Source organism: Artemia franciscana, unplaced genomic scaffold (assembly GCF_032884065.1).
Source record: "Artemia franciscana unplaced genomic scaffold, ASM3288406v1 PGA_scaffold_74, whole genome shotgun sequence".
NCBI lineage: Eukaryota > Metazoa > Arthropoda > Branchiopoda > Anostraca > Artemiidae > Artemia > Artemia franciscana.
Genome location: NW_027062709.1, coordinates 495,283 through 510,141, shown reverse-complemented (window position 1 = coordinate 510,141; position 14,859 = coordinate 495,283). Strand labels below are relative to the sequence as shown.

At 34.3% G+C, this 14,859-nt stretch overlaps 1 long non-coding RNA gene across 1 annotated transcript; it reads right to left on the bottom strand.

Moving 5' to 3' along the window:
* Positions 1–367: 367 nt before the first annotated feature.
* On the bottom strand, positions 368–13,902 carry LOC136042198 (uncharacterized). Its single transcript, XR_010621198.1, has 4 exons — positions 13,742–13,902; positions 9,286–9,447; positions 4,962–5,081; positions 368–632 (listed from the first exon to the last, which is right to left on the bottom strand). It is a non-coding gene; the product is annotated as an uncharacterized LOC136042198 (long non-coding RNA).
* Between the last annotated feature and the right edge of the window lie 957 nt (positions 13,903–14,859).

Sequence of the window (14,859 nt, the reverse complement as noted above, 5' to 3'; positions counted from 1 at the left end):
TTATAAATGATCAAAGAGGGAGAAAGGGTGAAACTTTGAACAGAGTAGGGCGGTAAGCCCTTGTATACTTCTCGCAGTCAGGATTTGATTGACTTCCAAGAGAGTTTGACGCCCCGGGTATTTTTTTAAACATAACTATTTTGGTTAGAATTCACTTTCTTGCCTAAGGCGTGATATATACTTCCAGAACTGTGAGACTGTACTACTTCTAATATGAGAAACTGTAAGTCTAAGACCCAAATAATTTTAGTTTGTAAATGTTCCTGGGAGAGGGGAGGGTGGATTGTACTGTATTTTGGATATAAAATTAAACTGTGTGATTTGTAGTCTTGCTAATGAATGGCTCTACTTTTAGAGAAGACTCAAACAAACTTACAACAGATTTATTTTCAAAAATATCTACAAAAAGTAGACTGAACTGATTCTTGTTCTTGTGAAGCAAACACTAAGGTTGATTTTAATTTGTAGCATTTCAAATCTGTTTCTATCCATCTATGAAAAGGTTCCTGATTTAAGTTCCAAGCAATCTATATTGCTATATCCAGTGATTGTGTTTAAGTAGCGACATCTATAACTCTAATCACGTGATACAAGCAATTAATAGATCATGAGTGGGGTGCGGCTCAAATTACCTGAAACAAAAAGGAAATAAAACCTTGAAACCTGAAAAACTCTAGCTAATGAATTATTGATCTGAGCAGTCTGAATTACTGATCTGAACAGATTGATGTGAAGTCAGGTCACAGTTAAAGGGTCCAAAGGCCCGAGCGAGATGAGGCGGACAAATAAAAAACCTTTGACGGAGGTGTGGTAGTGGGCTACATCCTAGCCTCTTCTCCCACTTATGCCTGGATATAGTCCTAGGACAATAGGAGGTTACTCATCTCGTTGGTTTACATTATTGTGTGTGCTTATTTATCTTTAACTGTGCCAATTTGAAAAATAACACAGCAAACTTTAGCATATAGCCTAAAGCTATATCCAAAGAAAGGGTTGGGGGAAAGGGGGGGGGGATTGGATGAAGTTAAGCTGAAATTTACTTCAAAAATTTACAATCGAATAAAAATTTTGTAAAGCTAAATTGATAAAATGTTAAAAATCTAAAATAAATAGTGGTTAGTCCAGAAGAAGGAATATTTATACGTCGAATCTTAAAATTACAATCAAAAGCAACTCACAGGAAGTGTGAAGAAACATGGCAATAATTTAAATTTATTACAGTAGATATCACAATACCTATTCACAATAACTCAAAAACACCTAATATAATTCACAATACTTGTAGAAATCTAAAAAACAAGTGCTTACTGAAAACGCAACAAAAATTGGGAGGAGAAAATAAGTAATTTATTGAAAATGATTCATATTAATATGAATAAAATTATTCATATTCACATTAATTCATATTGAGGGTCTATATAGTCTTTCAACTGTCATAAAATCAGTAAATTTTAGTATACAATTTTAGCTAAGTAAGATATTTTTGGTAAAGGTTTAGTATTTTTTTGGCGTTTTTGATTAAAGTAAAGAGCGATTATGAAACCTGAAATAGATAAAAATTGGATGAAACAATTAATGTAGCCAAAGATATAAAATTGGAATAGTGAGAAATAAAATAGAAGACAATAAAAGTGATGCGAAAAATAACAAAACAAAGTCCAAATGTATTTGGCTTCAGATCTGGAATCCTTTATTGAGGGGTTAAAAAGAGAGGAAACAAAATAGAAATTTAAGTCTAAAAAAAGCTCTTTATTGAAAACCCAACAAAACATGAATAGAAGGAGAAAATAAGTAACATATCGAAAATAATAAAAGTAATTTTAAAAGCTCTAAATAGTGTTTTACCCGTCATAAAATCAGCAAATTTTAGGTTAAGTAAGATCAGTTTTTGGTAAATGTATCGTTTTTTTGCATTTCTAATGTAAGTATAGAGTGAATATGGAGCCTAAAATTCATAAAAGTTTGATGAAACAATTCATGTAGCTAAAGATCCTAGATTGATTACGTATGTTTAAATAATCAGTATAAAATATTTAACATAGTAAAAAATGAAAGACTACTCGATGCAAAAAAGCAACGATATAAGTCCGAATGTTTCGTCTTCCAATCTGGAAGCCTTTATCGAGGGGTTAAAGAGCCTAGCTTGGATAAAACATGAGGAAACAAAGGGAGCACACTAATCCGAACTTAACTAACAACTGCTAAAAGAGAAAAAAACAATGAAATTGATCTCATACTTAGACGAAACCTACATAATAACAAACAAAGCAAAAACAATTAGAAATTATAAAACAGGCGAATCAATGAGTAAAGTCACATTTAAAAGTGACCTTTCTTTGGATTTTGTTTTGTCTTTTTGCATAGTGATTTTTCTCCCATTGTTAATGGTTTCAAGTTGTGAAGCCAAAATATTTGCACTTTTATTATTAATTTTAGTTTTTCTACTGCTGCTTTTTTTGGAATTTGTATGTAAAAGTTAGTTCTTGGTTGTGAAACCATTAACACTATATATACATGAAAATTAATTATAAGAATGGAAGTTTGGTTAATCCTTGAATAGCTTGTATATTTACTCGTCACCAGTCAGTATAATTCTTAATAATACGTCTTACGTCCCTGATCGTCATACGTCCGTACCTTACTCGTCATACGCGGAGCTGGGACGTCATGCGTAGCAGCTCCACTTTTTTTTGGATTTTCCCTACTAGTACTTTTTGGCTGCTATGCTTTGTGGACCCAATTTTCAGTTAAATGAATAACTATTATAATTGTTTTTACTCTGGGATCCCTTTGGCCAACAAATTTAGGATATAAATTTCAAGGCCAACAGAAAAAAAATATCTGGGCCTCTTTTGGGATATATTAGCCAATCGAAGGGATGCCTGAAAATTTCTTAGAATATGTTGAGTACCCTTTGGTAGTACACATAGCTTTTCTATATTTTAGAATATAACAGAATATTTATGATTCCCACACTCATGTTTTCCCCAAAGTCAACATATCAACATTCTGAGATAGCCATTCTATTCAGCATAGTCGAAAAACCTAATAACTATGTCTTTGGGGACGACTTACTCCCCCACAGTCCCCGTGGGAGGGGCTGAAAGTTACAAACTTTGACCTGTGTTTACATGTAGTAATGGCTATTGGGAAGTGTAAAGACGTTTTCAGGGTATTTTTTTTTTGGTTTGGGGGGAGGGGGAGAGAATTTGATGGGGGGAGGTTACGTGGGTGGATCTTTCCGTGAAGGAATATTTCATGGAGGAAAATAATTTCAATGAAGGATTTTCTATCATTTTAAAAAAACAATGAAAAAATAAATATGAAAAGTTTTTTCTACTGAAAGTAAGGAGCATCATTAAAACTTAAAATGAACAGAAATTATTACGCATATGAGGGGTTTAACTCCTCGTAATACCACGTTCTTTAAGCTAAAATATTTTAAGTAACTTCAACTATTTATTCTACGGCCTTTGTGATTCAGTGGTCATTCTTAAGAAATTGGGACAAAATTTAAGCTTTAGTGTAAAGAGCGAGGTATTGACGAGGGGGTGAACCCCCTCATAGTTTTTTACTATTTAAAAAAGTAGAGTTAAGAGAAAGAGTCAAACTTAAGCGTAAAGAGCGGGGCGTTGAGGAGGAAAAGCCCTTTTCATATACAGTAATTTCTGTTCGTTTTAAGTTTTAATGTCGCTCCTTACTTTAGTTAAAAAAAAACTTGTTTTTTTATTTAATTTGCAGATAAAACTTACTAGAGTAATTTTTGGGAACATTAATTCATTTATGAAATTAAATAAAAACAATTAGTTTTTTTTAACTGAAAGTAAGGAGCAACATTTAAACTTAAAACGAACAGAAATTACTCCGTATATGAAATGAGTTGTCCTCTCCGCAATCCCTCGCTCTTTACACTAAAGTTTTTAATTGTTTTAAATAGTAGAATTGTGGCAAAGAGTCAAACTTTAGCGTAAAAAGCGAGGAATTCCGGAGGGAACAACCCATTTCACATACGGAGTAATTTCTTTTCGTTTTAAGTTTAAATGTCACTCCTTACTTTCAGTTAAAAAAAACTAGTTTTTTTTATTTAATTTCTGAACGTTTTTGAATTAATGCATGTTTGATTTTGTCTCTCCGCACATAAATTATTAAAATGAAATTTGCATATTAATTCTTTTTTTTGGCTAAATGGCTTTCTCTTAGTTTTGATCAGACGATTTTGAGAAATAAGAGGTGGGGAAGGAGGCATAGTTGCCCCCCAATTTTTCGGCTACTTAAAAAGGCAACTAGAACTTTTAATTTTTAACGAACGTTTTTGTTAGTAAAAAATATACGTAACTTAAGAATTAACTTACCTAACAAACTTTTATATTCTTATTTTTTTATTATGTATGTGAGGGGGTTTGTCCCCTCGTCAATACCTCGCTTTTTACACTAAATCTTAAGTTTTGTCCCAATTCTTTAAGAATGACCCCTGAAAACATGTTTTTTTTCTTCACCCCTCCTTAAAAAAATTCTGATTACAACCACGCGAATTAAGGCTACCAACTTAGGAGACTAGCTACCCCTTCTCCCATTTTTATTTAAAAGACTTCTCAATCTTAAAAAATTGGGGCCTAATAACGCTCATTTTGACTTTTTAGACTGGCTGAAAAAGATACAACGCCATCCATACAAATTTGACATTATCCAAAATCCTCCACCCCCGCCGGTACCCATTGTTAAACATCTGTATCCATGATTACTAGTGAGAAACCATAATAATTTAATAATCAATAATTTATTGACTATACAATAACAATAATCAATAATTTTAATAAACATGTACATATCTATTTATTTACAATTTTTTAATATTTACATATAGTAAATTAGGACGGGCATAAATATTGGACGGGCAATATATGAATAATAATACTGTATGCATATTTCATGAAGAATAAATCTGATCTTATTTTATATACCTTCATTTTCTAAAATTGGTGATGGACAAGCGAGATTGACGTCACATATAATTCGATTTTCTTCTTCTGAAGTTTCTTCATGTTTATTTTCATATATGTCGTCATGAACCATGGTAAAAACTACAAACAGAAAAAACCTTTTATTAGTAGAAACCTTTTATTTTTCTTCTTTAATTATATCAGCAAATGAATCCTTAGCAGGCAAAGCACCTTCTTAGCAGTGCTTCAATGTATGAATTATTTTATTCATTGACATTGACCGTCCTATGACAATATGCCAAATATATTGCCCGTCCTAATTTATGGGCAAGAAACATAACAGAATGATGTATATTAGAAGTCACGAATGTGACACAAAAGTAAGGTAAATAGCTCATATATCAAACTGTATCTCGCCATGATTTTTTTTTTTTTTATGATGATGATAGGATTTAAAATCAAAACTATATTTAAATACAGTTATGAACATCAGGATGAGTTATGTTAATTACATTAGAGAGTTCATATAATATACCTGATGAAATTGGTTTCTCGTATTTTACGCATAAACAAATAAACAGTAATGATATAATAAATAAAATAGTGGAATAAAAAGGTAAATATCGCTTGTATGAACCTACTTGTTTTATGCCATTTTTTGTTGGTATTTGATGATGAAAGGAAATAAATTGAAACCCAAAGCTATTTCTTAATTCAATAATGAACATCAGGATAGATCGTGTTAATAACATTAGATGAGTCACATACTAGTAATATACTTGTATAATTGGCTTCTGATATTTGAAAAAAAATATTCAGAAAGTTATTTTCGAATACGTGAATTGCAAAATGGCAATTAAACTATTAAACGGTTAAAAACCTAACGAACGATTGGCTGTCCTTAAATAAAAGCAAAGCTCTCTGACAAGTCGTATCATAAGTTAGAAATGAAATTCGGACGCTACCCATGTGTTGCAACTAGAAATTACGCATCGAACTCAAAACATAAAAATCTATACCTGACTTGCACTCTAGACCGAGTACTGTCCTTGTCATGGCTCTAGGTTGCATCCAGGGGGTGGAGGGACTTTGACCCCCCCCCCAAAAAAAAAGAATCGTAAGAACTAACAAAAATGTGTATAAAATAAATTTTAGATGTGTTTTAAGTTTTTTTGTAAATACCCCTCATCCCGAAAAAAAATCGTGGAATAACAATTCTTATAAATATAGATGTATCATTGGAGAGCGGCTGTTTTTTTTTTTTTATATAAGGTAAAGCTTTTTACGTATATCAGCTAAAAATCAGCACACAATCCAGGATTAAAAAACCTTTAGAGACGATGATAACTCTCAAATCATCCCTACGCCTTCCAGCAAAAGCTTCCTGAGATCACACTAGCTATACAAGACTTTCGACAAAAGTGAAGAAAACAAAACCAAATTAAAAAGAAAACGAGGGTGATTTTCAGTAAGTAAAAAGGAAAAGAAAAACCAGTTATTTTAGTAAAGACCCTCCACCAAGGCATCTTCAGCTCTTGAAAAGGAGGGGGAAAAGTTATATATAAATAGCTCCTATAGTAATTAAATAAAAAAAACTAATTTTTTTAGCTGAAAGTAAGGAGCGGCATTAAAACTTAAAACGAACAGAAATTACTCCGTATATGAAATGGGTTGTCCCCTCCACAATCCCTCACTCTTTACGCTAAAGTTTGACTCTTTGCCACAATTCTATTTTTTAAAACAATTAAAAGCTTTAGCGTAAAGAGCGAGGGATTGCGGAGGGGACAACCCATTTCATATACGGAGTAATTTCTGTTCGTTTTAAGTTTTAATGTCGCTCCTTACTTTCAGCTAAAAAAATTAGTTTTTTTTTATTTAATTTCTGAACGTTTTTGAATTAATGCATGTTTGGTTTTGGCTCTCCTCACATAAATTATTAAAATGAAATTTGTATATTAATTCTTTTTTTGGCTAAATGGCTTTCTCTTAGTTTTGATCAGACGATTTTGAGAAATAAAGGGTGGAAAAGGAAGTCTAGTTGCCCTCCAATTTTTCGGTTACTTAAGAATGCAACCAGAACTTTAAATTTTTAACGAATGTTTTTATTAGTAAAAAATATACGTAATTTAAGAATTAACTTACGTAACAAACTTTCATAATCTTATATTTTTATTATGTATACGAGGGGGTTTGTACCCTCGTTAATACCTCGCTCTTTACAATAAATCGTAGGTTTTGTCCCAATTCTTTAATAATGACCCCTGAATCAGAAAGGCCGTAGAATAAATAGTTTAAATTACTAAAAATACTTTAGCATAAAGAGCGAGGTATTTATCTCCTCCTAAATACCTCGCTCTTTATGCTAAAGTATTTTTAGAACCCCTCATTTGCGTAATAATCTCTGTTCGTTTTAAGTTTCAATGCTACCCCTTCCTTTCATTTGAAAAAACGTTTTCATATTTATTTTTTATTGTTTTCTTATAGTAATGCTAGAAAATCCTGCGCCCTTTTCATTGAATTTTTCTTCCCCCATGACAGATTCCTCCAAGGAAAGATCCTCCAACATAGCCCCCTCCCCTCAGCCCCACCCCCAAACAAAATAAAATCCCCCTGAAAACGTCTGTACACTTCCCAATAACCATTACTATATGTAAACACTGGTCAAAGTTTGTAACTTGCAGCCCCTCCTCCAGGGATTGTGGGGGAGTAAGTCATCTCCATAGACATAGTTATTATGATTTTCGACTATGCTGAACAAAATGGCTATCTCAAAATTTTGATTCGTTGGTTTTGGGAAAAAATGAGCGTGGAAGGGGGCCTAGATGCCCTCCAATTTTTTTGGTCGTTTAAAAAGGGCACTATAACTTTTCATTTCCGTTAGAATGAGCGCTCTTGCGACATTCTAGGACCACTTGGTCGATACGATGACCCCTGGGAAAAAAAAAAAAAAAAAAAAAAAAAAAAAAAAAAAAAAAAAAACACCCACCCGTGATTTGTCTTCTGGCAAAAAATACGAAATTCCACATTTTTGTAGATAGGAGTATGAAACTTCTACAGTAGGGTTCTCTGATACGCTGAATTTGATGGTGTCATTTTCGTTAAGATTCTACGTCTTTTAGGGGTTTGTTTCCCCCTATTTTCTTAAATAAGGCGAATTTTCTCAGGCTTGTAACTTTTGATGGGTAAAACTAAACTTGATGAAACTTATATATTTAAAATCAGCATTAAAATGCGATTCTTTTGATGTAGCTATTGATATCAAAATTCATTTTTTTAGAGTTTTGGTTACTATTGAGCCGGGTCGCTCCTTACTACAGTTCGTTACCACGAACTGTTTGATAAATAGTGATAGTAAAAATAGTAATAAATGGGTTCTATCTTTAAGGGAATCGTCTTAGCCAAAACATCCCCTTTGTCTTTTCCATTTTTTCCAACAGCTGAAAATAACCCCCTTTGGCTTACTTAATTATTTTAATTGCTTTGCTACGTTTTTACCAAACCTTTAAGCCAATACAAAGCAGAGTAGGTATCTAACAATTCTCTTACGAGTCGGGAAGACTTGAGATGGTAACTTAGCCTATAAAAGGGTAGCAAGGCAGGCAGCTAGGAATGTCAGCTTACCTATATGGAATTGTTTGCGCACACTGAATGGGCAAAAACCGAATTTGACAAACTGTATTGTATCACCAAAAAGTGCTATTTTAGTGTTACGCCTACGGTAAGCAAGTTATTTTTAAGAAAGACACGCTACATTATTTGCATATATAATTATATATTGCATATGGTAAAAACTTTTTACCATATCCTAAATTTTACCATATATTTACCATTTTATACATAACTTTTACCATATAAATTGTATATGGTAAAAACTAACAAGCTAGCTCTGAGTGACAATAACAGCTGCATCAGTTGCTTCAGGACAAAGGTAAGTTTGGTAGTCTTTTCGAAAAGGCAGTATTTTTTAAAGCAAGACAACTAGCTGCCTTTTCTATAAGTAATATAGCAAAATAAGCACTAGGGTACGAAAACGGAGCTTGAGCCCACTTTCTTGGGCTAAAATGAAAGTAAAGGGATAGCTAAGCCGACTTTTAAAAATGAAGGATGGCAGAATTAAAAAAAAAAAATTCCTTTTGGTCATACGTCTGAGACCCAATGAAAAGCAGCTAGTCCCAGTAGATAAAAGTCCTGAGAAATGATTCAAAGAAAGTTAAAACGTCATAGGAGCGGAAAAAAGAGTGAAAATTTGAACAGATTGGACGGAGAAGTATATGCAGTAGTGTTGGTTTCAGAGAACTTGGTGTTGCGGTATGTTGTTTGTTGTAGTATTACGATAAAAACTTACAAGCTGGTTCTGATAGGCAGTGACATCGGTAAAAGTTGTCTCGGGAAAAAGGTAGGCTCGATAGTCTTCGCCTTCAAATGCTTTTGGGGGATGCGTCTGACCGAGTTTCAGCTTGACCAGTTGTACACGAAGGTGATATCGATGCATTGAATTCAAAACAATCTATAAAAAAAAGTCTGAAGCATAAAATTTTTTTAAGCGTAAACTTCTGTATTCTCATGTTTTTATTACATATATGAAGGGACTCAACCCCTCGTCAGTACCTCGCTCTTTACACTAAAGCTTAAATTTTGTCCCAACTTTTTAAGAATGACCCCTGAATCACAAAAGCCGTAGAATAAATAGCTGAAATTACTAAAAATGCTTTAGCGTAAAGAGCGAAGTATTAGGAGGAGGTGAGCCCATCCTTTGCGTAATAATTTCTGTTATTTTATAACAGAACTTTTTCATATTTATTTTTTCTTTGTTTTTTTTAATAATGCTAGAAAATCCTGCGCTCCCTTCATGAAACTTTTCTTCCCCCATGAGAAATTACTACAAGGAAAGTTCTCCCAAAATATTTCCCTCTTCTCACCCCCCCCCCCCTACCTAAAAATCCCTCAGAAAACTTCTGTACACTTCCAAATAACCATTACTATATGTAAGCACTGGTCAAAGTTTGTAACTTGTGGCCCCTCCCACGGGGACTGTGGGGGAGTAAATCGTCCCATAAGGCATAGTTATAAGGTTTTTTGACTACGCTGAATAACTTATATATTCAAAATCAGCATTAAAATGCAATTCTTTTGATGTAGCTATTGGTATCATAATTCTGTTTTTTAGAGTTTTGGTTACTATTGAGCCGGGTCGCTACTTACTACAGTTCGTTACCACGAACTGTTAGACAACCTTTCATGGATAGGTTGATAAGCAAAAACATTGAAAAGCAAAGCTGGTGTAGAGTGATTTTAATGAAAAAGAAGAAACAATAAATATAAGAATCTTAGAAATAGTCAATATTATAAAAAAAACTGTTATATTTAATTAATACCTTGAAAAAACCAATTATATGTAGTCAATACCTAGAAAAAAAACTTATATCTAGTCAATACTTGAAAAAACTTGTTATATTTAGTCAATACCTTGAAAACAAGAGATAAGAGCTCATATGGCACTTGTGACGAGGCCAGAAGAGCTAAGAGCCAGAGAGCTCGTCTGGTATGAGCTCTAACAAAATTATAAGAATCAATAGATTGATTTAAAAGGAAAATCAGAGGCTTAATGCCGGTCGGGATTTAAAATAAGAGCTCTGAGTCCCGATGTCCTTCTAAATATCAAAATTCATTAAGATCCGATCACCCACTCATAAGTTATATATACCTCATTTTTTCTAATTTTTCCTCCCCCTTTAGCACCCAGATGGTCAAATCTGGGAAAACGACTTTATCAAGTAAATTTGAGCAGCTCCCTGACACGCCTACCAATTTTCATCGTCCTAGCATGTCCAGAAGCACCAAACTCGCCAAAGCACTGAACCACTCCCCCAACTCCCCGAAAGAGAGCAAATCCAGTATGGTTACGTCAATCGCGTATCTACGACATTTACTTATTGTATCTACCAAGCTTCATCCCGATTCCTCCACTCTAAGCGTTTTCCAAGATTTCCGATTTCCCCCTCCAACTCCCCCCAATTTCAACAGATCTAGTCGGGATTTGAAATTTGAGCTCTGAAATATGAATTTCTGCTAAATATCATATTTCATTAAGATCCGGTCACCCATTCTTAAGTTAAAAATACCTCAATTTTTCTATTTTTTCCAAATTGATGCCTCCCAGCTCCTCCAATGAGATCAGATCCGTTCCAATTATGTCAATCACGTATCTAGAACTTATGCTTATTCTTCCCATCAAGTTTTATCCCGATCTCTCCACTCTAAGCGTATTCCAAGATTTCTGTTTCCCTCCTCCAGCCCCCTATGTCCCCGGATTCAATTCGAGTCGAAATTGGAGCATCTAAGACATAAGATCCTTCTATATATCAAGTTTCATTAAGATCCGATAACCTATTCGTAAGATAAAAACACCCCAATTTTCACGTTTTCCAAGAATTCTGGTTTCCCCCTCCAACTCTCCCCAATGTCACAGGATCTGGTCAGAATTTATAAAAAAGAGCTTTAAAGCACAAGATCCTTCTAAATATGAAATTTCATTAAGATCTGATCACCCGTTCGTAAGTTACAAATACCTCATTTTTCCGAATTACCCCCTCCCCCCAACTTTACCAGAGAGAACGGATCTGGTCCAGCAATGTCAGTCACGTGTCTTAGACAGGTTTTTATTCTTCCCATCCAGTTTCATCCTGATCTCTCCGCTTTAAGTATTTTCTAAGATTTCTGGTCCCAGTCCCTCCAGTGACGCTGCATCCGGTTGAGATTTAAAATTAGAGATCTGAGTTACGAGGTCCTTCTAGATAGGAAGTTTCATGAAGATCCGATCACTCCTTCGTAAGTTAAAAATACGTCATTTTTTCTAATTTTGCAGAACTACCCCCCCCCCCCCCAACTACCTCAAAGAGAGCGGATCTGTTCCGGTTATGTCAATTATGTATCTAGGACTTGTGCTTATTTTTCCCACCTAGTTTAATCCCGATCCCTCCACTCTAAGTGTTTTCCAAGATTTTAGGTTTCTCCCTCCCAACTCCCCCCAATATTGCCAGATCCGGTCGAGATTTAAAATAAAAGCTCTGAGACACGGTATCCTTCCAAACATAATATTTCATTAAGATCTGATCAACCGTTCGTAAGTTAAAAATACTTAATTTTTTCTTTTTTTCCGAATTAATAGGCTTGCCTTTTTTTCGAGGTTAATACCAAGTGCCATAAAAACCTGTTATATCTGGTCAATACTCTGAAAAACCCTGTTATATCTAGTTACGAGAGATTGTGCAAATAAAACCGATTCTCTTCTATTCTATCAATACCTTGAACAAACCTTCACATCTATTACAAGCGAAAGTGCCATAGTGCTTTCTTTGAGCAGGATCATGCAATAATCAACCAGTTTGTGGTAACGAAGGGTGTATTTCAAGACACCCCTTTTAAAGTGCACTTTAAACTGTTTTTTTTGTACCCCCTTGAAAAAAAACCCTGCCCTTCCCCAGCGGAAAAAAATTACAGGATAAATGACACGAATTAAATGCCTATGTTCAGTTCTTTGGTAAATATTTCGATGTTCATATTACAGGATAAGTTCATGTTACTTGTCCTGTTTCAATTATTTATTGCCAAGTCTTTACTTATTCTAACTAAAGGGTAATTTTGAGGAAAAAAAGGATGTATTTCAAAGCACCCCCTTCTAAGTGCATTTTAAACTGTTAGTACACCCGTGAAAAGAAAAACCTGTCCTTCCCCAGCAAAAATAATTACAGGATAAATGACTTACGAATTAAATGAACATACCACTTCACGCCTCGTTTATGTTCTTTAAAAATATACTAATCGCTTCTCTCCCAAATTCAAATTAAAGCCCTTATTGGGCCCTTAAAATTGACCCAAAAATTTTTAGTTTTTGGGCGTAGAGAAGGCTTAAAACGTTGGTTCCAAATTTACTTTTTGAAAATAAATCCATTTTTAAAGTTAAATAAACCACGAGCATTGATTTATCATGATAAGTACAATACAAAATTCAAACAAAAATTCATTTTTCTATCCGCCATGTTTCGTCTGTCGGCTTTGACATTTTTGACATATTGGTGAAACGACAGTTGATAAGCGACCCAACAGAATAAGAAGTAAACATGGAAGGTTTGTTTTTATTTTTTTGTTCATTATTCAACTTAATCTTGACAAATCCATGTTACGATTCACAACGCATAATTTTACAATTAATAGTAAGCTTGAAACAATTGTTATAACCCATTTTTACAAGAAAAAATATATAATGATATTGTTATTTTCAAGGGTCCTAAAAGGGCTTAAAATTGAGTTTGCAAGAAAAGCGATTATGTTCAGAAAGAGCATAAGAAACGGCATCTAGTTGTAAGTTCACTTTATTCGTATTTACCAATTCTTCATCCATTGACGCACTGTAAAACCGGTTTCTTTGTTCGTTTCTTTCAGCTTAGCGCAGAAAACAAAGACAAGTGACAGAATAGATGGGAAATATATAATATGGGCTATATATTTGCACAGGGCGGGCTAAAACATTTGTGCTCTGTGAATTTAGAAAACAATTCTTACTTTACAATATGCAGAATAATTGTATCTAAAAAACTTTGCGTGCACATCCCCTATACTTTACCCCCCCCCCCCCCATCCCCCTCCCTAATGTGCAAATATATAGTCCAAATTTGTTTCTATAGGCGCTATGCCATAGAAGTACCCAAAATTTTTAATGGAGAAGGCGCTGCTATTTTTCCGTTCATTATTTCTCCCTTGTTATAAAATTTAATCCAGAAATCGATATAAATGCAACCTACTAAATAATGGGGATGCTCTCCACCTAATGTTTGCTTCACAAGAACTCCAATCAGACTAGTTCATTATAAGTCTGATCAAAAAGAAAAAAAGCTCTTCCATTCAAACTCGTTTAACCTGGTTTTTCACAGATGCATTCTTTTATTTCATGCTTTAATCTTCACATCAATCTATTTTATGCAAAAGAATCTGTCTTTAACTTTTGTAATGCTGTTACCAAGTTAACTAACTACATTTAAATTGTCACGATTTTAAACTAAGTAGGTTTATATTTTCTGGCCATAGAAGCATGCGTTTGGTTATAATCCAAGGATTGACGCTGTTGACAGGGGAAAATGCTATGAAAACAATTCTTACTTCATCGAAACTTATTGTTATTAAGACATTTTGACTGCAGTTCCACTATATTCTAGCCTTAAGCCCCCTATCGTGCATGCATATAGCCAAAATTTTATATTCCCTTACATTTTGCCACGAGTCACTTTTGTTTCAACCCTGTACCCGTAAATTGAATGAACAGTGACGAAATAAAAAAGCACGTATGAAATTTACCCCAATTGATTTGAGGACGATTTGTTTTTTGTTTAGCTCTGGGTGGTTGGCCGAAAAAGGCAATCTCTCACAATCTGTCATCCTTAATACACAAAACTCATCATAGCCATCTTTAAAATTTGCCTTTTTTTCATTCTGACTTTAGAAAGCCGAATTGAACTCTTTTTTGATCAGATTACTGTTTGAGACACGGTCAGTCAAAGGGGTGTTCTAAACAGTTCGTGAAATACCAGTAACATCATTCCTATGCTCCGTAGAATGTCACATTTATCTTGCCTACTAGTCTTGCATTTATAATAAAACTAGCTGTTGGGGTGGCGCTTCGCGCCACCCCAACACCTAGTTGGTGGGGCGCTTCGCGCCCCCCCCAAGCCCCCCGCGCGCGTAAGTCGTTACGCGCCATATTAGTTACGCGCCATTGTAGCTGTGTCCCTGTGTCCCACCTGTGAATAGAGATAGATATCTTCTATATATATAAAAATAAGTTGTCTGTCTGTCTGTGGATGGATCAGGTGACGTCACCTGAAAAAACTGGATCAGGTGACGTCAAAACTGAAAAAACTAAAAA